Source organism: Mobula birostris, chromosome 17 (assembly GCF_030028105.1).
Source record: "Mobula birostris isolate sMobBir1 chromosome 17, sMobBir1.hap1, whole genome shotgun sequence".
Lineage (NCBI taxonomy): Eukaryota > Metazoa > Chordata > Chondrichthyes > Myliobatiformes > Myliobatidae > Mobula > Mobula birostris.
The window spans coordinates 48,449,583-48,476,151 of NC_092386.1; the positions used below are offsets into that span (position 1 = coordinate 48,449,583).

At 40.5% G+C, this 26,569-nt stretch overlaps 1 protein-coding gene across 10 annotated transcripts in view; it reads right to left on the bottom strand.

The window, feature by feature from the left end:
• The window catches only part of LOC140211665 (guanine nucleotide-binding protein G(I)/G(S)/G(O) subunit gamma-7-like), a 267,308-nt gene that overhangs the window by 77,070 nt on the left and 163,669 nt on the right, over positions 1 to 26,569 (bottom strand). For 6 of the 10 annotated variants that reach the window (XM_072281681.1, XM_072281685.1, XM_072281680.1 and 3 more), the window contains one exon: positions 5,501 to 5,536. The exons of the other annotated variants lie outside the window; for them this stretch is intronic. The gene's annotated coding sequence lies outside the window, so the exon portion shown is untranslated. The remainder of the gene's footprint in view (positions 1 to 5,500; positions 5,537 to 26,569) is intronic. 10 annotated transcript variants of the gene reach the window in all.

Sequence of the window (26,569 nt, forward strand, 5' to 3'; positions counted from 1 at the left end):
GAATGGTACTATAACAGATTACCAAATCAATGCACATTTAGTTTTCCCAAGATGTAGATGTGTTTTCTCCGTACAGTTTTCTGTTCATGTAGTCACTAGTGTAATGCTGGAATCTGAAGCATTAGGTCTGTATCTTGCAACAGATGTGTTCTTTTGTCTGTCATTATAAGCCATATTCCTGGAAAGGTTTTGTGATCACTTGGATATACTTCATGCATGCTTGTTCAGACATGCATTCTCCTTTGAATTTTGAGTCCTCGTTAAGATATACAGGAGCATCCTGGTTACGAATAGCCTGACCTGTGGAAATCCAGCTTTGTGCAACTTCTCCCATGCATCTTTAATGAATTTATCAAACTAACAATAATAAACAGTTTTATGGTATTCATTAATGACTGAATACATTATACAGCATATTCCATTAGTTTAACAATGGGTGGCATTAGGGTGATTATTCAATGAAATTAAAGAATTACACAAGTTTGTAGAATGATATGGTGTGGGTAGCTATAGACAATGGACAGTTCGAAGACGTGCCAACTCAGCCTGATACTCACCAGCTTCTAAACGCAGTATCACTTGCAGTTTCAAATCCAACATGCTTTTCCTAGACATCTTAGATGTACTACCCTCACTGGTAGTTGCAGTCGGTTTTTCCAGACATTATGGGTGGGGAAAAAATGGAATAAATTGGCAAGGGAGCAGAGCGTGAACTAATATGTGATTGGCTGAGGGGCTCAGAGCATTTGTAAAGCGCTCTCACTGGCTGACCGAATGTTTACTCTAATGGCGGCTGCTCGAAGTTTGCAGTGTTGTTTAGATTATTTTTGAAATTTTAAAATTTCACACAGAATTGAATAACCACATTGTAACAAATCAGCGCTATCCAGGGTCTTAGTGTGTATATATAAATGGACGAAGATGCAGGTGGTCTTATTAGCATGTTTTCAGATGACACAACAATTGGTAGAATTTGGGATATTGAAGATGTCACATGATACAGTAGGGATCAGAATCAAAATGAGGTTTATTATCACTGTCTTATATGGTGTCAAACTCGTTGCTTTGCAGTAGCAGTAAACTGCAAAGACATAACGTTACTAGAAATTACAAAATAGATAAATAGTGCAAAAAAGTGGAAGAATGAAGTGGTGTTCAAGCGTTTATGGCTTGTTCAGAGATCTGATGACAAAAGGAAAGAATATATTGATCACTTGGTGGAGAAATAGCTGTTAATATTTAATTCAGACAAATATTGGATGATGTATTTTGGGTATCAAATGCAAATAGCAAGTATACAGTAAATGACAGGATCTTTAGGAACAATGATGTTTATAGGGATCTTGGGGTAAAAATCCATTGTTCTTTGATGATGGCATCTCAGGTGGATAGTGTGGTAAAGAAGGCGTATGGCATGTTTGTCTTCAGCCAAGGCAATGAGTTTAAAATTTGCAAAGGTAAAGGTTGGACAAACTTGGGTTGTTTTTATTGCAGCATGGGAGACTGAGGGGAGATCCAGTAAGAAGTATTTAAAATGAGAGGCATACATTGGTTGATGGTCAGAATCCTTTTTCTACGATGAAAATATCAAATATTACAGGCCATAGGTTTAAGGTGAAAGGGAAAAGACTAAAGGAAATTTATGAAGTATGATATTTAGGCAGAGTATGATATTTATGATATTTAGATATTTAGAAGGTACCTGGAATGCACTGGCAGTGAAGAAGCAGATATTATAACAATGTTTAAGGAGCATTTAGACAGGTATATGAAAAAAGAGAACAGAGGGATATGGACTTTGCCCAGCCAGTTGGGATTAGTTTGGATTAACATCATGGTCAGTGCAAACATCGTTGGTTAAGCAAGGTATGCAAATCTAAATTAGAAAAGGATTTTTGTCTACCTTAGACAAAACATCATGTAAGAGGAAGAATGACAATGAGGAGTGGTGTGTGTGAGGGGGACTCCCAGGCTAGGAACTTCCACATCCTGAGAAGAAGGGTTATCTGCTTGGCATTCAAAAGAACTGAAGGCCAACTGGGGTACAGGCCTAGCTCATGCAAGTGAAAAGATGCTCCCTACAAAGTGGATGATCAGTCTTGAAGAAGATCTTGCCAGGCCTAAAGAATGGAGTATTTCTGACACAGCTTTTACCCCTTCAGGAATGGAAGCTATCGTCATTGTACCACAGTATCACACTTGCTTGTTGCCTGCAATATTTAAATTGTGAAACCTTTTACTTCTCATATTACTTTGGAGGTTTCGTGCACTACAATAGAACATTAGACACCACATTTTTACACTTTATATGTCAATTAATAATGAGAAAATTCAGATGCTTAATGAGTAAACAATAGCTGGAAACACACAATTAGAAAATAAAAACCATTTGGTTACTCGTTATGATTCCTAATACTGTACATTAGAGTTTAGTCAGATACTTTAATCATTATCTTGTTGCTGTTTTTCAAACACTAATTACACTCATGATCTTTGCATTTCACCTTGTTTAGGTAGTTAAGATTTGAATAAGAATGTATTATTCAGAATCTGCTAGCTTGAGTGGTGTGCTAAATTTATTGGATTCATGTTTAATAATTCCTGAAATAACTTTATTATTCTATCAAAAGCATTTTTGCATATCTCCCACTGTGCCAAGATCATTTTCTATTTATTGCAGAAATTTTCCATTTACTCAAGAGACAATTAGCCAGAAGGAAGGATGTTAGGAAATTAAGTGAAATTAAGTTAATTAACTGGATATTTAAAAATGCATGACAATAGCAAGTTTGTCATGTTAGTCTCTTAGAAAAGTATCTAAATTTTGGATATCCTTAAATTGATAAATTAGGTTTTAAATAATGTATAAAAACTCTCAATCATTGATAAAAAAAATTTAATACATTAACAGTTGAAAGGCTCATTATTATTTTCTGAAGGTCAGTATGTGAGTAACTTAGTTGGGGGATAACATTCCTCAAATGCACCCATTTAGACATGGAAACATCTCAATAACATGGATGATAAAGAATGATGTTTCCTAGAATTTGACCTGCATCTATACCCAACATCTTTCAATCTGTACTTTAGATTTAAGAGTACATGAGTAAAAACTACCTTAATAGTGGGAGATTCATCATTTTTAAAAAACAGTATTCCTATCTAATTTCATTTTATAAATCATTCCTACGTAAGATATGCTTCTATGATATAATTTTGATGTACCCAAAAAATAGTGTGTTCTCTGTGTATTGGTGTAAAGGACCAACTAATGGTCTGTGAAGTCCAAACCAAGTATTTTTCTTAATATTATTACAGGACCAAGAAGAAGAGAATACTTCAGGCAAGCCACTGGTGAGATTGCTTCAAATAATCTGACTCCTCTGAGCCTACATCACCTCAAAAATTCCATCTATCACTGATATTAAATATCTAATGATATTTGATAATCTGGTAATCTCTTCCATGAGACTACCATAGGCAAAGCATTTGTCATCACTGAGCAAATTATAAGGAGCACTGCGACAAGAAATCAACATCTACCATTAAGGACCCCTATCATCCAGGCCATGCTCTCTTCTCACTACTACCATCTGGAAAGGAGATGCAGCAGCCTAGGGTCCTACATCACGAAGTTCAAGAACAGTTATTACCCTTCAACCATCAGGTTTCTGAACCAACTTCGAACCAACCCTATGGACTCACTTTTTTTGAATTTTACATATACATACTTTGATACTAAATTTACTTTGAACTTTGATGAGAAGCACACAGTATTTGAGAAATGCCATAAATGATATGTATTTACAAAACTATTTCTCTGTGAATGTTTCAATGGAATTTACTCAGACCAAACTATTTGACTAACAAGAATTTCGTTTTTGAGAGCCAACTAATGGTATCTTTCAGCCATTGGACAGATTTCTTTTATAGTTTCAGGAAACATCCTTTGTACCAGAACTGATCAGTTCCACTATAAAGGAACTGTATTATTAATTCAGTTTGTTTTCTCCGGTGTGGGCACGTGGCCAAGTGGTTAAGGCATTGGACTGGCAACCTGAAGGTCGTGAGTTTGAGGCCCAGCCGAGGCAACATTGCTCTGCAACGACACTGGTGCCAAGCTGTATGGGTCCTAATGCCCTTCCCTTGGACAACATTAGTGTTGTGGAGAAGGGGAGACTTGCATTGCAGCATGGGCAACTGCTGGTCTTCCATACAACCTTGCCCAGGCCTGTGCCCTGGAGAGTGAAGACTTTCCAAGCGCAGATCCATGGTCTCGCAAGACAAACAGATGTTTTCTCCACATTCCTTAAACTACTGGGCAATCAAACATTTTCTTTTTGATTTCAGCTCTCTCCAACATCTCTGAACTGCATATCACAGCTTTTATATGTCTGGTTGTTTCCTCTTTCTGTATCTACCCTCCTTAACCTATCAACCTGAGGGCTTTGTTAAGAGCACTTTATCACTACAACGGTGGCCTCATTCTGTCAGAGGTATTTCCTTTGTCCGATCCATCCTATCTGCATTTCCTGAGCAATTTAAACTTGTTTTCTTATTTCACTAGTTCTGACTAGGGGACTTGACCTGAAACATCAATTTTTGATTCTGTCTGACTTCCTGAGTGCATCCAACATTTTCTGTTTTTATTTTAGACTTCCAGCCTCTTAAATTTTATTTTACTTTCAGATATATTTTAAATATTTTGTGAGAAATGCATCAGTTCATCATGTGCAATTTTGCCAGGTGATACTTTAACCCAGCGTCCTCTGCATACTGTAATTTGTAGTTGCAGAATTCAGCAGAAAAAAAGGATGAAATATGTAAAATGAAAAGAATATCTAAAGAGTTGGATTTTTAACTTCTCAATTTTGCAAGTATTTCAACTAAAAAGTATGGAGTAAACAAATATTCCACAATTATTTTGTTGTAACTTAGAGTTAATTATTTCTGAGATAGCATTACTATACCATGAGCTAAGTTACCACCATTCATGCAAAATATTTATCATTCAAAATGCCGGTAATTCAGTGCTTCAGTCTTTAGTCACACTTTAGGAGTTTAGACAATTAGGGCATGACTAGATTCTTTACAGAGATTCATTCATCATATTGGTATTTCAGAAGGTTAATGTACAGATTTTCAGGACCTTGATGAATGCACTCTTTTGATGAAAGAAAATGAGTAGTTGTGAATTTCACAAAAGCTTTTTAAACAGTGCTTCTCGTGACCTAATCTGACTCATATTGCATTACTTCCCATCCTCAATGACACCAGGAATGATCATCCTCTTCCTATGTTATAGAATTTAACTGTGATGAAATATGTTCCGGGGGAAGACAAGCAACACATGTCAAATAATACGGCTTTCACATCCTACACAGATGATGCTGAATAACTGCATAAACTTGCATTCTGAGTTCCTGCTGAGCTCATTCTTTGCTTGCCAGTCAGTATTTTCTTGATCAATATACTGTAAAATCAATAACACAGTCCATACCTCTTCTCTTTTGTTTTGAGGGAAGTACTCTTCAGTCTGCATAAAAAGTTAGAAAAATACTTGAATGCTTTATCTTTGTTGAGAAATACACACACACACAAATTTACAAACCCATATATTTCATTATAGATGCAAAAAAAAAAATCATTGATCCTATCGAAAGCTTTTCTCCTGCAATTTCACTAATTCTGGCTTTGGAGAAAAATGTATTCCCAGACAATCTTGCATATATCTGAGTGATCATCTCAATCACTCTAACTAAAATGCTTTAGGAATATCTAATTTACAATAAAATAGGACCAGTTATGCCTGCAACTTTACCACTACTCAATTTTTCTTTATGTTCATTATTTTACAAAAACATAAAAAAAACTGATTGACTAAATCTCTAATGAATATATTATAGATCAGTGCTTTAAACCAATTATTTCTAAAATAACGATCTTTCTCTTCAGCTCTGTTGACCACAGCTCTTTTTTTTCCTTTACATTTACCCCCGTCCTGAGATATATTCAAAAGAATCAGATAATGATGGCAGGAATGTGGGACCAGATGACTTGACTGGGATGAAGGACTTCTAGAAATGAAGAATGCTCCAGAATGTATCTCCTTCCTGTTGTCAAACTGAGCCACACACACAAAATGCTGGAGGAACTCAGCAGGTCAGGCAGCATCTATGGAGAGGAATAAACAGGCGACTTTTCAAGTGGAGACCCTTCCTCAAAATGAAGGATGCTGCCTGACCTACTGAGCTGCTCCACCATTTAGTGTGTGTTACTCAAAATCTCTTGCGGTTTTGATTGTCACATTTTTTGGTATCTTTCAGTGTTGGTAAGAGTAATATGGGAGTTAGTGGTGGCTTAACTTGGAGAATATTAGGTATAGATATACATCTAAAATTATCTCTCACTCTCTCTTCACCTGAGATTTTGACATTTTTGACATTTCAGCAAAGTGATAATACTAAGTGAATTCAACAGGTGGTTGGTGTCAATTCGATGAAGAATACTATCACAGCTGATTCTCTTCTCACCCAAAATCTATAGTTTCATATTTTAGTGGGACTTACTGGCTCAGGTTAGGATTGAGAATGCATGTAATTATTGATATTATTAGGTTGTGGGCAATGATATACTTCTTCCATTACTGTCTTGAACCAGATCGGAAACTCTAACATAGTCTGGAGCAATGCCTTGGAACCAATTTATTTTGTATAATTTATTAGAAACGTAAAAGGACTAAGTGAATGCTGTGTGTAAAGAATGCAAAATTCCATTTACTGATTTCTTCAAAACATTTGAGGCTCTTGGAACTTGTGTGGGTCAATACTATTTACTATGCAATATCGGCATGTTTTATTAGATGTTAATCTAACAAGCAGAAAAACAAGTGAGATGATTTGCATTGCAGAATTAGGCGTGTGATTATTTTCAGTATTATTCGATGAAACCATGAACAATTGACTGCATAAAGTATTTAAGAGTCATTTTCAAAGAAATGACAAAACACTGGGAAATCCTCTTTCCCAGTAATTCAACAAAACGAAGTTCACAGATCCTAGCAATAATGAATGTTTTAATAGTGGAGCCGTTTTGCTTGATCAAATAATATCTTATCAATTTCTTCTGGTAAATGAGAAAATCTGATTAACATAAGCATTAAATTCCTGGCAAATTGCATAACCAAGGCTGTGGATAGGGCTTTAAACTAAATAGTAAGGATCTACAGGTTGGAAAAGTAAGGCTACAGTAAAAGTGAAGACGAGTACATGATGATGTTACAGAAGTTTCCAGAATTAAAAATTGTTGACATGTTTAGATAGGGATAAGAATTTAATTTTTGGTAACATGGCAACAAAATTGAAAAGGGTAATAAATACAGGACTGAAGGTGTTATACTTGAATGCAAACAGAATATGAAATTAAATGATCTTGGAATGTAGTTAGAAATTGGCAGGTATGACATTGTGGGCATCACTGAGCCATAGCTGAAAGATGACCATGACTGGGAGCTTAACATCCAAGAATACATACTGGATTAAATGACAGGAAGGTAAGCAGAAACGTTGCTCTGTTGGTAAAAACAATGAATTAAAATTCTTAGATATAAGTGATATAGGATCAGAAGATGTAGAATCCTTGTGGGAAGAGTTAAGAAACTGCAAGGGTAAAAAGAACCTGAAGGGAGGTATATCCAGGGCTCTAAACAGTAGCTAGGATGTGGGCTACAAACTACAGCAGGAGATAGAAAGGACAATGTGAGAATGATCTTGGGGGATTTCAATATACAGTTAAATTGGTAAAATCGGGTTGGTGCTGGAACCCAACAGAAGGAATTTGCAGATTGCCTACGAGATGGATTTTCAGAGCAGCATATGGTTGAGCCCATTAGGGAAAAGGCATTTCTACATTGGATTTGATTAGTAAGCTTAAGGTAAAGGAATCCTGCGAGGCAGTGATTATAAAGCGATAGAATTCACCCTGCAGTTTGTGTGAGAGGGGCGGGGGGGGGGGGGGAGAGAGAGAGAGGAGAGAAAAAGCTAAAACCTGATGTTCTGGTTTTTCTGGTAATATGGTGGTGCACTTGGGCACAACAGCCTCTCTGGGTCCAACCAAAAGTGCAAGTCTTTTTCACGATCACAAGACACTTCTAGTTATCAGGAACATCAAGTGCTGCAGGTCTGTCCCACTAGTGAGTTGCTCGTTGGTGGCGGAGCTGAACTTGTTGTGCACCATGTTGCAGCTTGCTTCAGACACCCAGGGAAGACGGCGTCAGAGGCGGTGTGTGATCCGATGAATGGTGTAGGTACTGGACAATTTTACTGTGATCACCAGACCTTGTTGAATGTTGATAATGTAGAATACTATGAGTCTGATTCACTGGTTCAGTGGTGAAGCCAAAGGTGCTGCGTGACCTCAGTTTAGGTGCAGACTAGTCCCTCATGCCTCAGGCTTGCCTGTAGTTGTCGCCAGGGAAGGAGATACTGGAGCTGGTTGTGTGTCACTGGATTTTGTACTGGGTTGAGGGCTGGCACGTCCTGTTGGTTTTGCCCTCCAGTTTTTGCTCGGTGGAAAACAAGCTGGAATGCATTCATCTATGGCTGCTCTTGTGTAATATGAGGAATACTGGGTGCTTATTCTTGTGGAAACATGACTCCAGGACAACACTATCAATCTACAGGGCATGACACTCAGAGACTTGGGCTATATTACTATTTTTTAATAAATTCTTTTGTAACTTTGGTTGTTTTTTTGTGACCAAATTATATGAACTATATGTGCTGCGTGTGACTGTTGGTACTGTGTTTTGCACCTTGCCCAGAAGAATGCTATTTCTTTTGACTATTCATGTGAATGGATGAATGATAATTAAACTTGAACTTATACAATGGAGCAAAAGGCATGAGAAAGGAGCTGTCCAAAATTGATTGGAAGGGGACACTATTGAGGATGATGACAGAGCAGCAATTGCTGGAGTTTCCAGGAGTAACTCAGAAGGTACTGGAGAAGAAAGAGCATTCTAAAGGGAGGATGAGATAAGGAAAGTCAAGGTTGGCATAAAAACAAAGGAGAGGGCATACAATATAGCAAAAACTAGTAGGAAGCTACAGAATTGGGAGGCTTTTAAAAAGCACCAGAAGACAACTAAAAAAGCAATAAGGAGAGAAAAGGCGAACAATGAAGGTAAACTAGCTAATTATATAAAAGAGGACCCCAGAAGTTTTACAGATTATAAAGAATAAAATGGATATCATACCGCTGGAAAATTATGCTGGAGAGATAATAATAAGGGGCATAGAAATAGGGACAAACTCAATAAATATTTTGCATCAGTCTTGCTGGGCAGAAAGAATGACAGTCTACAAATCAGTGAATTTGAATGAATCGAGGAAAGTGGAAATAAACAGATCAATTGTCTTTGTTCCTGTCATATGCTTGGGAATGGAGGCTGTCATTTTATGAAGATACTGTTTTTACATTTTGTGAGATGAAGTTGCTTGGCTTTCTATGTTTTAAAGAAGAGACAATGATGCTCCAGGTAATCTGTTGGACTATAGATAATATCCAGATAAGAAGTTATTTGTGCAATGTTCTTTGGTTTGATATAACATGCAATTTTTTGACTGTTGGAGTCAGTGTCTGTTCTGCGACAATCAAGCTGGCTGCTGATTGAGAACAAAGATCCATAAATTATCGACTGTCACTTGTTGGGAAGAGGGCAATAAATGAATGTTGGCTTGGAGCAGAGTCAATAACAAGGTGTTAAAGGTCAGACTCATGACCTGTAGCCAATGACATTGAAATGCAATATTTGAATTGATAAGGAATAGATTTAAAAGTGGATGCTTCATGTATGCTGGCAGCAGTAACTTAGGAGAATAACCATTGCAAATACAGGTTGAGTGACCCTGTGTGGAACATGTGGAGAGTGAATTGGGATCATGAGGATGCCTGGCCAGTGTAGACTCCTTTGCTCGGGTAATACTTTTACTATTCTTTGACTGCTCAGGAGAGTCAGGGAAACTTAGCAGATGTGCAGACAAGGTATTTAGCATATGAATTCATGTACTTGCTAGTTTAGATGATAAAGGTACTTGACGATAAATATAGATTTTGTGCCTCACTGATCTTTATTACAAGGGCTAATTCTTGTAACAGTCTGCACTGTAGAAGACACCAGCAGTACACCTGGAATTCATGAGTTCAGGGGCAGAAGTGAGTGTAGTCAGTATTACTAAGGAGAATGTGCTGGCTGAAAGGTGTGAAGGTATATAAGTCATGTGGACCAGATGGACTACACCCCAAAGTTCTGAAAGTGTAGCTGAGTAGATTGTGGAGGCATTAATAGTGATCTTTCAAGAATCACTAGATTCTGGAATGGTTCTGGAAGACTGCAAAATTGCAAATGTCACTCCACTCTTCAAGAAGGGAGGGATGCAAAATACAGGAAATTATAGGTGTGTTAGCCCGACATCAGTGGTTGGAAAGATATTGGAGTCTATTATTAAGGATGAGGTGGAGGTGCAAGACAAAATATGCCAAAGTCAGCATGGTTTCCATGGGGGGGGGGGGGGAGTCTTACCTGACAAATCTGTAGGAATTCATTGAGGAAATAACAGGCAGGATAGACAAAGGAAAATCAGTCAATATTGTTTACTTCGATTTTCAGAAGACCTTTTACATAGTGCTGCACATGAGGCTGCTAAGCATGATAAAAGCTCATGGTATTACAGGAAAGATACTAGCATGGACAGAAGTTTGGCTGACAGGCATGAGGCAAAGAGTGGGAATAAAGGAGCCTTTTCTGTTTAGCTGCTGGTGATGATCTGCAGTGGTTGTTTCTTTTCATGTTATATTTCAATGATCTGGATGATGTATTTGATGCTTTGTTGTTAATTTTGTGGATGATACAAAGACGGGTAGAGGGGCAGGTAGCATTGAGGAAGCAGGAACTTGGACAAATTAAGAGTATGGACAAAGAAATGGTAGATGGAATATAGTATAGTGCATGATGTAGAATACAGGAAGAGTATGGTCATGTGCATTGGTAGAAGAAGCAAGGATGGAGACTATATTCTAAATGGGGGGGCAAACTGAGAAATTGGAGGTGCAAAGGGACTTGTGAATCTTAGAGCAGGATTCCCTAAAGGTTAAATTGCAGCTTGAGTTGCTAGTAAGGAAGACAAATGTTAGTATTCATTTTGAGAGAACGAAAATATAAAAGCAAAGATGTAATCCTGAGGCTTTATGAGACATTGCTCAGACAGTATTTGGCGTATTGTGAGCAGCTTTAGGCTCCATATCTAAGAAAGGATGTGCTGGCATTGGAGATGGGCCAGAGGAAGATCATAAGAAAGATCCCAGGAGCAAAAGGGTTAACAAATGAGGAGTGTTTGATGGGTCTCGACTTGCTGGAGTTTAGCAGAATGAGAGGGAATCTCATTGAAACCTATTGAATATTGAAAGTAGATAAAGTGGCCATGAAGAGAATGTTTCCATTAGCGGGTCAATCTAGGACCAGAGGGCATATCCTCAGTACACAAGGACATCTTTTTAGAAAAGAGATGAAGAAGAACTTCTTTAGCCAGAGAGTGGTGAATCTGTCAAACTCACTGCCACAGATGGCTGTGGAGACTAAGTCATTGGGTATATTTAAAGTGGAGGATAATAGGTTTTTGATTAGAAAGGTTATGTCAAAAGTCATGACGAGAATGCTGGAGAAAGGGGTTGAAAGGTATAATATACCTCCTTGTGCAACTGGCTCTTTGATTTCCTCACTTGCAGACCCCAGTTGGTTCAAAGTAACAATACCATCTCCTTCATAATCTCACCACAAGGCTGTGTGCTTAGCTCTCTGCTCTACTCATTTTATACTTATGACCGTGAGGCTAAGTACAGCTCCAAAGTTATATTTAAATTTCCTGTGGACACCACTGTTGGCAGAATCAAAGATGGTGATGAATTAGCCTATAGAAGAAAGATTGAAAATTTGGCTCTGTGGTGCCACAACAACCTCTCATTCAATGTCAGCAAGACCAAGGAGATGATTATTACTTCAGGGGGAGGAAACCAGAGGCCCTTGAGCCAGTCCTCATTGGGGGATCAGAGGAGGGAGCAACTTTAAATTCCTTGGTCCTTTAATTTCAGAGAATCTGTCCAGGGTCCAGCACATAAGTGCCATTATGAGCAAAGCATGACAGTGCCTATACTTTCTAAAAATTTGCAGAGATTCAGTATGACATCTAAAACTTTGACAAAGTTCTATAGATGTGTGGTGGAGAGTATATTGCATGGTTGCATCATGGAAATACCAATGCACTTGTGTGGAAAAGCCTGATATGGCCCAGTCCATTGTGGGTAAAGCCCTTCCCATCATTGAGCATAACAAGGAGTGCTGTCGCAGGAAAGCATCATCCATCAACAAGGATCCCTACTACCTGGGACATGTTCTCTTCTCAATGATGCCTTCAGGAAGAAAGTTCAGGATCCACACCACCAGATTCAGGAACAGTTATTACTCCTCAACCATCGTCAGAGGGGATAACTTCACTTGCACCATCACTGAATTGTTCCACTGAACTGAACTCACTTTCGAGGATCCTTCATCTTGTGTTCTTAATATTGATTGCTTATGTATTAATTTATTATAATAATTTTTCTTTCTTCTTGTATTTGCACAGCTTGCTTTTTTTGCACAATGGTTGTTGTCTGCCATGTTGGGTGTGGTCTATTATTGATTCTATTGAGTGTCTTTTATTTCCTGTGATTGCCTGCAAAAAAATGAATCTTAGGGCTGTATATAGTGACATATATGTATTTTGATAATAAATTTACTTTGAACTTTGACTTGCTGAGTTTCTCTACGCTTTTCTCTTCACAATGCCACCTTCCTTTTTTTTTGCTTCATTTTCAGAATTTTAGAATCTTTAGTCTTTTGGTTTTGTATCCTCTTTTTAACCTTCATTGGAACATACAGTATCTGAATATAATTCATTGCTAAATTATGTTGAGAGAGGAGAATAAAGATATTACAAGGAAAATAGAATCAAAAGATTGGAAAAAAATCTGGAGATATACTGATAAACTACCCTTTAGCCAGTATCAGAGATGGAGAGGGTCACTAAATTTAAATTCCTGAGTGTCACTATCTCAGAGGATCTGTCTTGGACTCATCATATAAATACTGCTAAGAAAGCACTGCAATGCCTCTACTTCCCCAGGAGTCTGCAAAGGTTCAGAATGTCATTGAAAACCTTGGCAAACTTCTATAGATTTGTGGTGGAAACTGTGTTGACTGGGTGCCTGCTATGGGAACACCAATGCCTTTAAGTGGAAATTCCTACAAAAGGTAGTGGATTTGGCCTAGTACATCACAGGTAAAACCCTCCCAACCATTGAGAACATCTACATAAATGTTGCTGTACAAAAGCAGCATCCATCATCAAAGATCCTCACCACCCAGGCCATGCTCTTTTCTTGCTGCTGTCGTCAGGTAGTAAGTACAAATGCCTCAGGACTTGCACCACCAGGTTCAAGAACAGTTACTACCCCTCAACCATCAGTCTCCTGAACAAAAGCAGGCATCCCACCTCTCCCGGAAGTTCCGCGAGTCTCCTGCATATTAATAGTGGCTCCCTGATGCCCACAAATTATATACAACATCCCGGAAATCAATTTTTTTGAGTGAGTGAGTGAGTGAGCGAGAGAGTGAGAGAGAGTGAGAGAGAGAGAGCATGCGCGCACGCACCATGGCAGAGTGTTCCAAAAAAAGAAAATATAAAAAGTACGTCACCTCAGGGTAGTCTAAAGTGTACCCCTGCCTAATAGGGGTCAAAAATAATGGTAGTGTTGCTCGCTGCACTGTTTGCAACAGTGACTTTTCTATTACCCACTGTGGGTTAAGACTGTAAAAGACATGTTGAGGTGAGTTTAACAGGTGTCATTCGTTCATCAGCTTAGCTAACGTTATTTAAACTAGCTGGCTAGCTGCTAAGGAGCTACTCTATTGCAGACATCCCACCTCTCCTGCAAGTTCAGGAAGTCTCTCACAAATTGATAGTGCTACCTCCCTGAAATGAGTTTTTGCAGGGTGGGATGTCTGCAAAAGGGGATAGCTACACTCACTTAAGGACTCTGTTATATTGTTATTTCATGCTTATTATTTATTGCTGTTTATTTATATCTGCATTTACAGTTTGTTTATAGTTCCTGATGTCTACAGTTACTGTTCTATAGATTTGCAAAGTAAGCCAGCTGAGAAAGAATTTCAGGGTTGTATTTGGTGACATGTATGTACTCTGATAATAAATTTTACTCTGAACGCTCTGTACTCATCATCAGTTAATGACGCTAGGTCACCTTGTTTTTGCACCATTCTGGAAAAGCTGGTAGCTGCAATCAATTTATTCTTTTCTTCAAATGCTCAGTCTCATTCATGAGGAAGTGTCAACCAGCTGCATGATACCTCAGTATGTCAATTACATTAAACTTTCCTCTTGAGTGATGTTTGTGCACTCTGTGAAATTAGCAATGCATTCTTCCTTAGGAAATCAATACCCTGAGCAGGCAAACAGCAAAGGGCAGGAGTTAGAACATGTGAAATGTGTTGAGATTTAATGAGGTCTCCAATGGACCAGGCTACTAGGCAGCAAATAAGAGTTATACAAAAACCTTTTGTTGACTTTGAAATGGAAGCCAGTTCCATAGATTCATATTACAGCAATAAAAAAAAGCTTGAAACTGCCCTTTAGATTAATTGAATCTGCTCATGACTGTACCTCTAGACTGTGATCTTACATGTAATGCATGTGGAAAGACCGGCCAAATTTTAGAACTTCATTGCCACTATGGGTGCACTGGATAGTTGTTGTGTGGGACACCAATGATCCCTGTAGTACCAAAGGCACAAGGGCTTGTGAACTTTTGGATTGGGGCTGATTTGAAACTCTGGAGGTTTAGGATTTTAGGGATTGGATAAAGCAGGGAATGGAACGAAGTTGCAATGAAGGTTAGAGTCTGCATCGTAACTTTCTAGAGACTGATTATTAGGAGGCTGAAGTGGGAGGGGAGTGAACATCAGGGTTGGTAAGGGATAAATGAAGAGAAGAAATAGGATTGGCCAAGTGGGGAAGGGAAGTAGTTAGGTGAATCAGGATGGGGAAAGCACCATTAGAGAGTGGTAGCGAGTGGGGGCAAGCACTTAATAGGGCCACCTCAGGAGGGTCCTAATGCTATCCTTTAACAATTTAGAAAATATATTACTTATTTATCCATATATATCAACTATAGATCCAAAATGCTCTTCCTAAATTTTTCAGTTCTATGTCTCAACTTCCCAACTCCATTCACAGATTCAGTGGTGGCCACAACATCATACTTGACAATCTGTAAAAGTGCGACAAGATCATCCACCTTATTACTTATACTCGTGCATCGAGATATAACACTTTGAGCATTGTATTTGCTACCCTTTTTGCTTCTGCATCCCTAATGGCCTGATACTCACACTGCTGGCTGCAATTTTGTCTTATCATCTGCCTGCTCTTTCTGCCAGTCTGACTGCAAGCTATCTTTGCTTTTTTACCATCTGTCCTATCATGAGCCCCTTCACTCCGGTTCCCACCCCCCTGCCAAATTAGCTTAACCCCTCCCCAACAGCTCGAACAAACCTGCCCATGAGAATATTTGTTCCTCTCAGGTTCAGGTGCAACCTGTCACTTTTGAAAAGGTCATACCTCCTCTAGAAGAGATCCTAATGATTCAAGAACCTGAAGCCTTGCCTCCTGCACCAGCTTCTCAGCCACACATTAATTTGCCAAATCATCCTGTTTCTACCCTCACTGGCACGTGGCACAAGCAGCAATCCAGAAATTACTACCCAGGAGTTCCTGCTTCTCAGCTTTCTACCCAGCTCTCTAAATTCTCTTTCCAGGACGTCTTTGCTTTTCCTTTCTATATGATTGGTACTAATATGTACCAAGATATCTGGCTGCTCTCCGTCCCACTCCAAAATGTTGTGGACGCAATCCGAGATGTCCCTGACCCTGGCACCTGGGAGGTAACATACCATCCGGGTGGCCTGTTCACGTCCACAGAATCTCCTGTCTGTTCCCCTCACTGTTGACTCCTCTATGACTACCACTCCCCTCTTCTTCCCCTTTCCCTTCTGAATGATGGACCTATGCTCAGTGCCAGTAACCCGGTCTTCACGGCATTCTCCTGGGAGATCATCCCCACAACACTATCCAAAGTGGTACATTATTTTTGAAGGAAAGAGCCAAGGTGTGCTCTTTGTGAACTGCCTATTCACATTTCTATTTCTCCTGACGGTCACCCAGCTACTCGCCTCCTGCAACTTTGGGATGACTACTGCCATGTAACTCTGATCGATTATCTCCTCACTCTCCCATACAAGCTGAAGACCATCCAGCTGCTGCTCCAGATCCCTAATACAGTCTTCAAGTAGCTGCAGCCAGATATACTTCACACAGATGTAGTCTGTAGGCTGTAGTGTGTAAGGTAACATAATTGTTGGAAATGTACATAATTCACAACCACCGATTTCAATTCTACCACCCTTTCCCATTCTGACATGTCAGTCCATGGCCTCCTCTATTGCTGCGATGAGGCCCCTTATGTTCCATCTAGGTAGCCTCCAACCTGATGGCATGAACATTGAGGCCAGTCTGATATGATGGCCTAATTACATAAAGGACTTTTAGCGTGCTTTGTGCTCAGTTTTTAGAGTTCAATAAATGTGTTACGAATTTATCTTACACTTAAAATGCCTCATATAGTTTTATTTGCAAAATCCTACAAGTGTAGAGCTTTTACATTTTACCAGTGACTATATGGGTTTTCTTCAGGTGCTCTGGTTTCCACTGTAACTCAAAGACTTGTGAACTGGCACACTAAGATTAATATAAACTTACCCCTAATATAGATAGTATTGATAGGAATGTGGGAAGCCCATACTACCTGCCATAAGTTTACTTCAGCTACCCTTATGGCAGTCTACGTCTCACCCCAAGCAGATGTGAAGCCTACACTGAAGGAAATATACTCTACAACAACTGTCTTGGAAAGGTACATCCTGAAGCTATGATCATCATAGCCAGTGACTTCAACAAGGTCAACTTCAAGATTCTACCAGCATTTCTTAATTTCAGCTGGGGTCCAAACGCCATTGACCAGTGCTACACAACCATTCAAGATGCCTCTCAATCTATTCCCCACCTGCACTTTGGTAAATAGACCACCAGGCTGTGTTCTGTCTCCCCAAGTACACACAGGAGGACACAGGTCAGAAGGCCATACAGCACTAGTCTGAGGAAACGGATGAGCTTTTGGGATAGTTTTGAGTCCCTATCCAAGGACTCCGTTAGCAAACTAAATGAGTATTTCACTGCCATCATACAGCAGGTATGTAGAAGGCTGTGCCAACGTGTGTTTCTCAACCGGAAAATATGGGTGAACTGGGAGATCCATTCCCTGCAGGTCTAGGTCTGCGGTGTTCAAATTAGGTGACCTTGATCTCTACAGAAAGTCAAGGTATGACCTTCATAAAGCTATAGGAGGTGCCAAGACATGATACTAGTCCAAAATTGAGTCCTTGACCAGCTGAAAGATATGGCAAGATTTGCATGCTATATTGGGCTATGAATTGAAGTCAGGCAACATCTCCGTCAACAATGTCTGTGAAGAGTAAGAATTTCAGGTTGTATACTGCATACATTCTCTGATACTAAATGGAATCATTGAACTATTGAACACAATCTTCCCAAAGAGCTCTCTAGATTCTATGCACAGTTTGAACAGAAGGACACCCTTCCCAACAACCACCAAATCAGCTATGACCTCAGTCTTCACTGTAGATGTCAGATCAACTTTTCAAAGAGTGAACCCATGGAAAGCAGCTGGCCTGGATGGAGTTCCGCCCTGTGTCCTTAGATATTGCGTGGATCAGCTGACGGGAGATTTGCAGACATTTTACACCTTTCACTGTCCAATCTGAGGTTCCCATCTACCACTCTGATATCTTAATGACAATTGCCTCGTGGCTCTGACTTGCACCATCATGATATGTTTTGAAAGGTTGGCCATGACACACATCAACCCTAACCACCACTTCTCCCCTCCCCACCCTCCCCACCCCAGACAACCTTGACCCACTGAAATTTGCCTATTGCCAAAACGTGTCTATGGTGGACAACATTCACCTGGCCCTGCACTCATCTCTGGAGTAGCTGGATAATGATATCTTCATCATACTCTAATTATTGACTACCTTCAGTCCCATAATTCAAAACAAACTCATCTCCTGAGTACCTCCCTTTGCAACTGGGTCTTTTATTTCCTGACGGACAGACCTCAATCAGTAAGGATCGGCAGCACACCTCTACCAGATCATCCACGACAATGGTGCCTCACATTTTACTCTCTATAGACTGCCGGCTATATCACCTGGTTCTATTCTAACGGCATCTACAATTTTGCAGATGACACCTAAATAACAATGAGATAGAATACATGATGGAGATAGACAGCCTAGTGACATGGTATCACAACAACAACATTTCCCTCAATGTCAGTCGAAAAAAAGAGCTGTTTATTGACTACAGGAAGTAGGGTGGAACATGTATCCCTTTATGAGTCAATGGTGATGAAGTGAAGATGCTGAAATCTTCAAATTCCTATGTGTAAACAATAGCTTGTCCAGGTACAACCATATAGATGTTCTGGCTAAGAAAGAACACCAGTACCTCTATTCCTCAGAAGGCTAAGGAAATTTGACATGTTCCATTGACCCTCACTATTCAGATGCACCACAGATCGGTATGGCAATTGCTCTGTCCAAGACCACAAAGCATGGCAATCATGGACACATTCCAACACATCATGGAAACCAGCCCCTACTCCATAGACTGAGCCACACCTTGCTGCTTCAGAAAGTATCCAGCATAATCAAAGCCCTCTCCCATACTGGAATTCTTTCTTCTCCTCCCTTCCATTGGGCAGAAGTTTACAAAAGTTTGTGAACACACACTACCAGGTTCAAGAGCAGCTTCTATTACCTTAAGGTTCTTGAATGGACCTCTTGTATGTTAAAGATGAACTTTTGACCTCAGGCTGCCTCTTCATGGCCATTACACCCATTGTCTACCAGAACTGCATTTTTTCATGTAAGTGTAATACTATATTTTGCATTCTGTTATTGCTTTTCCCTTGTACTACCTCAAAATATTTATGTTTTGTTAGGAGTATTTTTGTTTGGTTAAAGGGCCACCACTGTTCTCCATTTCTAAGGTTTTCTATAATTATTTTGGCAATATACCAAAGGCCCCAGTAACCAATGTAGGATAACTAGTAGGGATATTCTAACACCAATCTGGATGTCAATTTCTTAGCATGCAAACAGGTCCTAGATTACATTTAAAGGATAGATTTAAGGGTGAGGCAGTGAAAGGTTTAAAAAGAGCTCGAGGCCTTTCGGAACTTTTCGGTGGGCTACAATCACAATGATATCTTGGACATTTGGCAGAAGCCGCTAAAAAGAAGAGAGATGTGAGCAAGCGGCCATTGTTGTAGTGGGCCAGTGTTGGAGTGGTTGGGTTTTGCTCAACAGACTTAGGCGAGAATAGGAGCAGGCTAGAACTTAACCTGAAAAGTTAGAGGTATGACAAGTGTAGGCAAGATGGTAGATAACAGCTGCTCAGATGCAGGGGCCACTCTAAGGTGTATTTGTTTGCCCTTTATGTCTTTTATATGATTGCAAGTCACTGCTGCGTCCACCAGTGAGTTGCTCAATAGCGATTATTGCCTGTCTTGTTGTCCTGATGAAGGGTCTCGGCCTGAAACGTCGACTGTACCTCTTCCTAGAGATGCTGCCTGGCCTGCTGTGTTCACCAGCAACTTTTATGTGTGTTGCTTGAAATCCCAGCATCTGCAGATTTCCTCGCGATTGCCTGCCTTTGTTGTGTTGAGATGGTGTACAGTGTAATGATCAAAAGAGTGATTTCTACTGCTCTTTTAAATGTGAATTGTGCTTCAATAAGGAGCTGTTTCTGAATGCTTTCTTGTAAGATTCCACAAACTAAACAATCTCTCAATGCATCATTCAGCCATGTAAGCTGAAATAGACTTCCCTGCCTTTTGATTCCTGTTATGAAACCTAAAGTGTTCTGCAATCAACAACAAAATTTGGTTCTAAATGTTCCTGCATTACATTCACAATATCAGAAAAGCTCATTTCAGCTGGTTTGGTTGGAGCAGTCAAATTTCTAAGCAAACTGTCAACTCTTCTACCAATTGTACTCCACAAAACTGGCACTTGTTTCTCATTGGCAATTCCATTTGCCTTAAACTACTGCTCAGTTCCTTCAGTATACATAATCCAGTTATCTGTTGTGCAAACGAACATGTCTACCTTTCTGATCTAGCCAGCCATTTCTGCTCTTTTTAAAAATTTATTATCACCTGGTATTCACTATTTACGTTGTCTGTTTCTTGCCTTTTCTTTTAACTCGACCATCTTTCTCTCTCCCTTACTTAGAAAAAAAACATGCTGCACTTTTTTTTAAACTCGAACATCTTTCTCCCCTGGCAGAGAAACAAATGTGCTGTGCTTTTTTAAAAAAAACTCTGTTGGCTCATTGTGCTTTAAAACGTACTTGTTGCTACTGTTATGTTTTGTAACTCCAGAAACAAATTGAAAGGAAAGCACGGGAGCTGGGAGATGCGTGTCTACTTTGTTTTTACTTTAGTGAGGGCGTGCACCTATGATGTGGTGGTGTAATGATGTATGCCATTCACATACCTTCATATATAATTTGAAATGAATTATGTAAACAACAAAGAATACTTATTCAAATAATATATTTACCAATATTACCTAAATATAACTGAAATATTAAATACAGAACTTTTCCCATCTCCTAAGTAAATACAGATGCAAAAAATCCATTTAAGATCTCCTCTACCTTTTTCAGCTCCACGCACGCATAGATTACCATTCCGATCTTCCAGAGGACCAATTTTGTCCCTTGCTATCTTTATATCTGTGGAAGCCCTTAGGATTTCCTTCACCCTGTCTGCTAGAGCAGTGGTCCCCAACCACCGGGCTGTGGACCGGTACCAGGCTGCAAAGCATGTGCTACCGGGCCATGAGGAAACAAAATCATTTGGCGATATGAAACGATATGAGTCAGCTGCACCTTTACTCATTCCCTGTCACGCCCACTGTTGAACTTGAATGTACGCCAGGACATCAGTCGGTCATTAACCTGCAACGACTCAGTGAGTAAAAAACAAACGTCGCTTGAGAGTTTCTTTGGTACAGATGGTAGGGGAGATAAAAGGCCTAACGATGATGATATCGCAGAGACAGCTGAGGCCGAGACTGCAAAAAAAAAGAAAGCTCCCTTCAACAGAAAATAGGAGTTGTACATAAAATATGGCTTTATTGCGACCGGTGACTTACATGCTTCAAGCCCACTGTGTGTGATAGTGATATGTGGAGACAAGCTGTCTAATGAGGCAATGAAGCCCTCAAACCTGCTTCGGAACCTTGAGTCCAAACACCCTGCACTTAAAGACAAACCCGTTGAGTTTCTGAGCGGAATAAACATGAACAAGCGAAACAGAAGCAAGTGCTGAGAGCCAGCACCTCCACAAATGCTGCTGCTCTGAGAGCATTGTACTTAGTGGCTAGCCATATTGCTAAAGCTAAGAAGCCTTTCACTGTTGGTGAAGAATTGATTCTGTCTGCTGCCAAGGACATGTGCCGTGAACTCTTGGGAGAAGCTGCAGCTAACAAGATGGCACAGGTTTCTCTTTCAGCTACCACAGTTTCAAGGAGAATCGATGACATAGTGGAGGACATCAAAGCACAGCTGTCAGAATGGCTTAACGAGTCTGGTTTCACTCCCCGAGTCAAAGAGGTTGCTCCTGAATGCCAGTCTACACACTGTGTCACACACAGGGAAATGCTGGCTAGCCAAAAAATGTCACCTGATCTTAACAGCATATTGAGTGACATTGTTGAAGCTATCAATCACATCAAACCAAAGGCCCTGAACTCACGTCTGTTTGAGCAGCTTTGCGAGGAAGTGGATGCAGAGCACAAACGCCTTCTCTTACACACTGAAGTCAGGTGGCTATCAAGGGGGAGAGCCTGGCCAGGGTTTTTGAGATAAGAGAGCAGCTACAGAGATTTCTTTCAAGAAAAAAGTCACCACTGGCAGCACACTTCAGTGACGAGGAGTGGATAGCAAAACTCGCTTATCTGTGTGACATCTTCAACCTGCTCAATGAACTCAATATGTCACTTCAGGGGAGAATGACAACTGTCTTCAAGTTGGCAGATAAAGTGTCTGCTTCCAAAGCCAAACTGGAACTGTGGGGACAGCTAGTGGACAGGGGCATATTTGACATGTTCCCAACATTAGCTGGGACTCTGGGAGAAACTGAGGCTGCATCGTCCTTCTCACAGCTGGTGCGCGAATACCTATCTTCACTGTCGACAGAATTTGAGCGTTACTTCCCAACTGCAAATGACCCAAGACATGCAAAGGAATGGGTCCGTGACCCATTTGTGAATGTCCCCGGTGAATCATCCATGTCAGCGCGAGAAGAAGATCAACTCCTTGAGCTTGCAAATGACGGTGGGCTGAAAAGTATGTTTGACATAACATCTCTGCTGGCATTCTGGATCAAAGTCCAGGCTGAGTATCCTGAGATATACACAAAAGCACTGAACACGTTGCTTCCATTTCCAACATCATATCTCTGCGAAGCGGAGTTTTCTGCAATGAATGCAAGGAAAACTAAATTGCGGAACAGACTGGACATAAGGAACCCTCTTATCACTATATTCATGCAAGGAACATATGCGCTGTGTGTTTAATATTAAATTCATTAGATAAACCCTTTTAGAAACGAAATTGAGTGTATTAGCCACTGATAAGTGACTTATAGTTGACTTATCACCTATATTCTGGTCATGATTAACACCACCCCACCCGTGGGCCGGTCTGCAAGAATATTGTCAATATTAAACCGGTTCGTGGTGCAAAAAAGGTTGGGGACCCTGTGCTAGAGCAACCTCATGTCTTCTTTTAGCCCCCTGATTCCAAGTGTTCTCTTGCATTTCTTATATCCTTCAAGTACCTAATTTCTTCCTGCCTGCCTATACCTGCTATGCACTTCCTTCTTTTTATTAACTAGAGCCTCTATCTCTCAAAAACCTAGGTTCCATAAACCTGTTATCCTTGCCTTTTATTCTGACAGCAACATACAAATTGTGAACTCTCAAAATTTCACTTTTGAAGGGTTCCCAAGTATACCTTTGCCAGAATTCAACCTATCCACTCTTGCCAGATGTTTTCTGACACCATCATAATTGGCTATTCTCTGAGGACCAAGTCTTACCTTTTACCATAATTATCTTGAAACTAATGGCATTATGATCACCAGATGCAAAGTGTTCCCCTATACAAACTTCTAAAACCTGCCCTGTCTCATTCCCTAATAACTGATCTAGTATCACACTCTCTCTAGTTGGGCCATCCACGTGTTGATTAAGGAAACTTTCCTGAACATATTTGACAAATTTGCTCCCATCCAGCCCCTTTTCCGCACAGGAGTCCCAGTCAATATGTGGAAAGTTTAAATCACCTACTATCACAAACTTACGTTTCTTACAACAGTCTGCAATCTCTCTACAAATTTGCTCCTCTAAATCCTGTGGACTGTTGGGTGGACATACTCTTCTTATTCTTCAATTTTACCTCTAAGTCCTCACTAAATGAATTCTTCAGTCTTTCCTGACTGCCGTGCCATTTTCCCTGATTAACAATGCCACCCCTCCCCCTTTAATCACTTCCACTCTAATAAATCTAACCCCAGATCACTGAGTTGCCAGTCCTGTTCCTCTTGCGACCAAGTCCCACTAATGGCTACAACGTCATAAGGCCACATAATGATCCATGCTCTAAGCTCATCCGTCCTTCCTACAATACTCCTTGCATTGAAATATACACAGCTGACAACGTTAGTCCCACCATGGTCAACATTTTGATTCCTGATTCTGTATGTAGGCTTAACAACTTTCTCCACAACCACTCCATATCCGTTCTGGACCTCTGGTTCCCATCCCCCTGTAACTCTAGTTTAATTCCTTCCCCCCCTCCCCCCCACCCCCCAGAAGCACTAGTAAACCTTCCTGCTAGCATATTATCCCCCCTCCAGGTCAGATGCAAACCATCCCTTCTGAACAGGACTTACCTTCCCAGGAGGAGAGCCCCAAAATAATCCAAAAATATGAAGCTCTCCCTCTTGCACCAACTCCTTAGCATTAAACTGTATGGCTGTCCAATTTCTGAGATCACAACCTTGGAGAGCCTATCCTTTAACTTACCACCTAACTCCATGAATTCAGTTTGCAGGATCTCATTGGTACTGATGTGGACCACAACCTCTGGCTATTGACACTCCCATTTAAGAATGCTGTGGACTCATTGAAACTGTCCCAGGATTTTTATGTTTTAGAAAAGATAGAGAGAGAAGTCAAAGAAGTTGGTTGGGGGGGGGGAGAGTTGTACCATTTATCAGGGACAATATCACAGCTGCACTCAGAGGGGACGTAATGGGGAGCCCACCCACTGAGCTTGTAAGATCAGGACTCAAAAATAGGAAGGGTGCAATCACTCTGACGGGTTTACACTACAGACCCCACCCAATACCCACTGGGACACTGATGAACAGATATGTAAACAGATTAAGGAAAGGTGTAAAAACAATGGGGTTTATGTTATATGAGCCTTCAACATCCCCAGATTAAACAGAGGCCTTCTGAGTACGAGGCTTATTTATTTATTGAGATACAGCGCGGAATAGGCCCTTTGAGCCGTGCCGCCCATCAATCCCCCGATTTAATCCTGGTCTAATCATGGGTCAATTTACAATGACCAATTAACTGACCAATCAGTACATCTTTGGACTGTGGGAGGAAACCGGAGCACCCAGTGGAAACCCACGCAGTCACGGGGAGAATGTACAGACTCCTTACAGACAGCAGCAGGAACAGAACCCAGGTCATCTGTACTATAAAACGTTGTGCTAAACACTACACTACCATGTCACCCCCTAGATGGGGCAGTTTGTTAGGTACCTCCAGCAGGGTTTTCTAAATCAAAAAGAGGAGGGGGTGTACTGGACCTGGTGTTGCGAAATGAGCCTGGCCAGGTGCCAACTTTTCCATGGGTGAACAGTTAGGGAACGGAGACCACACTCCTGTTTTAAGGTAGCTATAGATAAGGATAAGTGTGGACCTTGCAGGAGAGTATTAAATTGGAACAAGACAAATTACAAGAGCATTAGTCAGGAACTAGGTTGAGTTAATTGGAAACAGCTGTTTTTGGGCAAGCCCACATCTGAGATATAGAAGGTGTTTCAAGACCAACTACACAGACTTACAAGATGGCGCGTGGCCAAGTGGTTAAGGCGTTGGACTAGTGATCTGAAGGTCATGAGTTTGAGCCTCAGCTGAAATAGCGTGTTGTGTCCGTCAGCAAGGCACTTAACCGCACATTGCTCCTGCACATTTATAGCCCAGCGTCGGCGGTTGGTGCAGTATGGACAAGACAAGACAGACGGGTATGTTCCAGTCAGAAGGAAGGACAAGGATGGCAAATTAAGAAAATCTTGGATGTTGACAGAGGTGATAAATTTAGTCAAGAAGAAAAAGGAAAAGCATGTAAATCTCAGGAAGCTTGAATCAAACAAAGACCTTGAGTGTTATAAAGAAGCCAGAAAAGAACTCAAATAGGGAAATAGGAAAGCCGGGGGGGGGGGGCCGTGAAAAATCATTGGCAAGTAGGATTAAATAGAATCCCAAGGCATTCCATACATACATCAAGACAAAAAGGACAACTAGGGAGAGGGTAGGTCCACTCAAAACTACTGGTGAGAACATTTGCTTGGATGTAGAGGATATGGGTGAGGTCCTTAATGGCTACTTTACATCAGTATTTACCAAGGAGAAGGACGTGGGGGATAGGGAGATCACTGCTGAGTGTATTGATATGCTAGGGCATTTTGAGATATCTGAAGAAGTAGTCTTGAGTCTCTTAAAGAGCATTAAGGTGGATAAGTCCCCAGTACCTGATGATATATATTCCAGATTATTCAGGGAGTCAAGAGAAGAGATTACCGGGGCTTTGACTGGTCTCTTAAGAGTCCTCCCTAGGCATAGGTGAGTTTCTGCAGGACTGGCAAATAGCTAATGTTATTCCATTATTCATGAATGGAACCAGGGATATTCCTGGAAACTATAGACCAGTGAGTCTCATGTCAGTAGTAGGGAAGTTACTGGAAAGAGTTCTTAGGGATAGATTTACGACCATTTGGAAAACCATGGACGAATTAGGGAAAGCCAGCATGGTTTTGTGGGGGCCAAATCGTATCTTACAAATGATTGAGTTTTTTGATGAGGTGACGAGGGTGACTGATGAAGGCAGAGCTGTGGATGTTGTCTATGGATTTTAGTAAGGCCTTTGACAAAGAAGGTCCT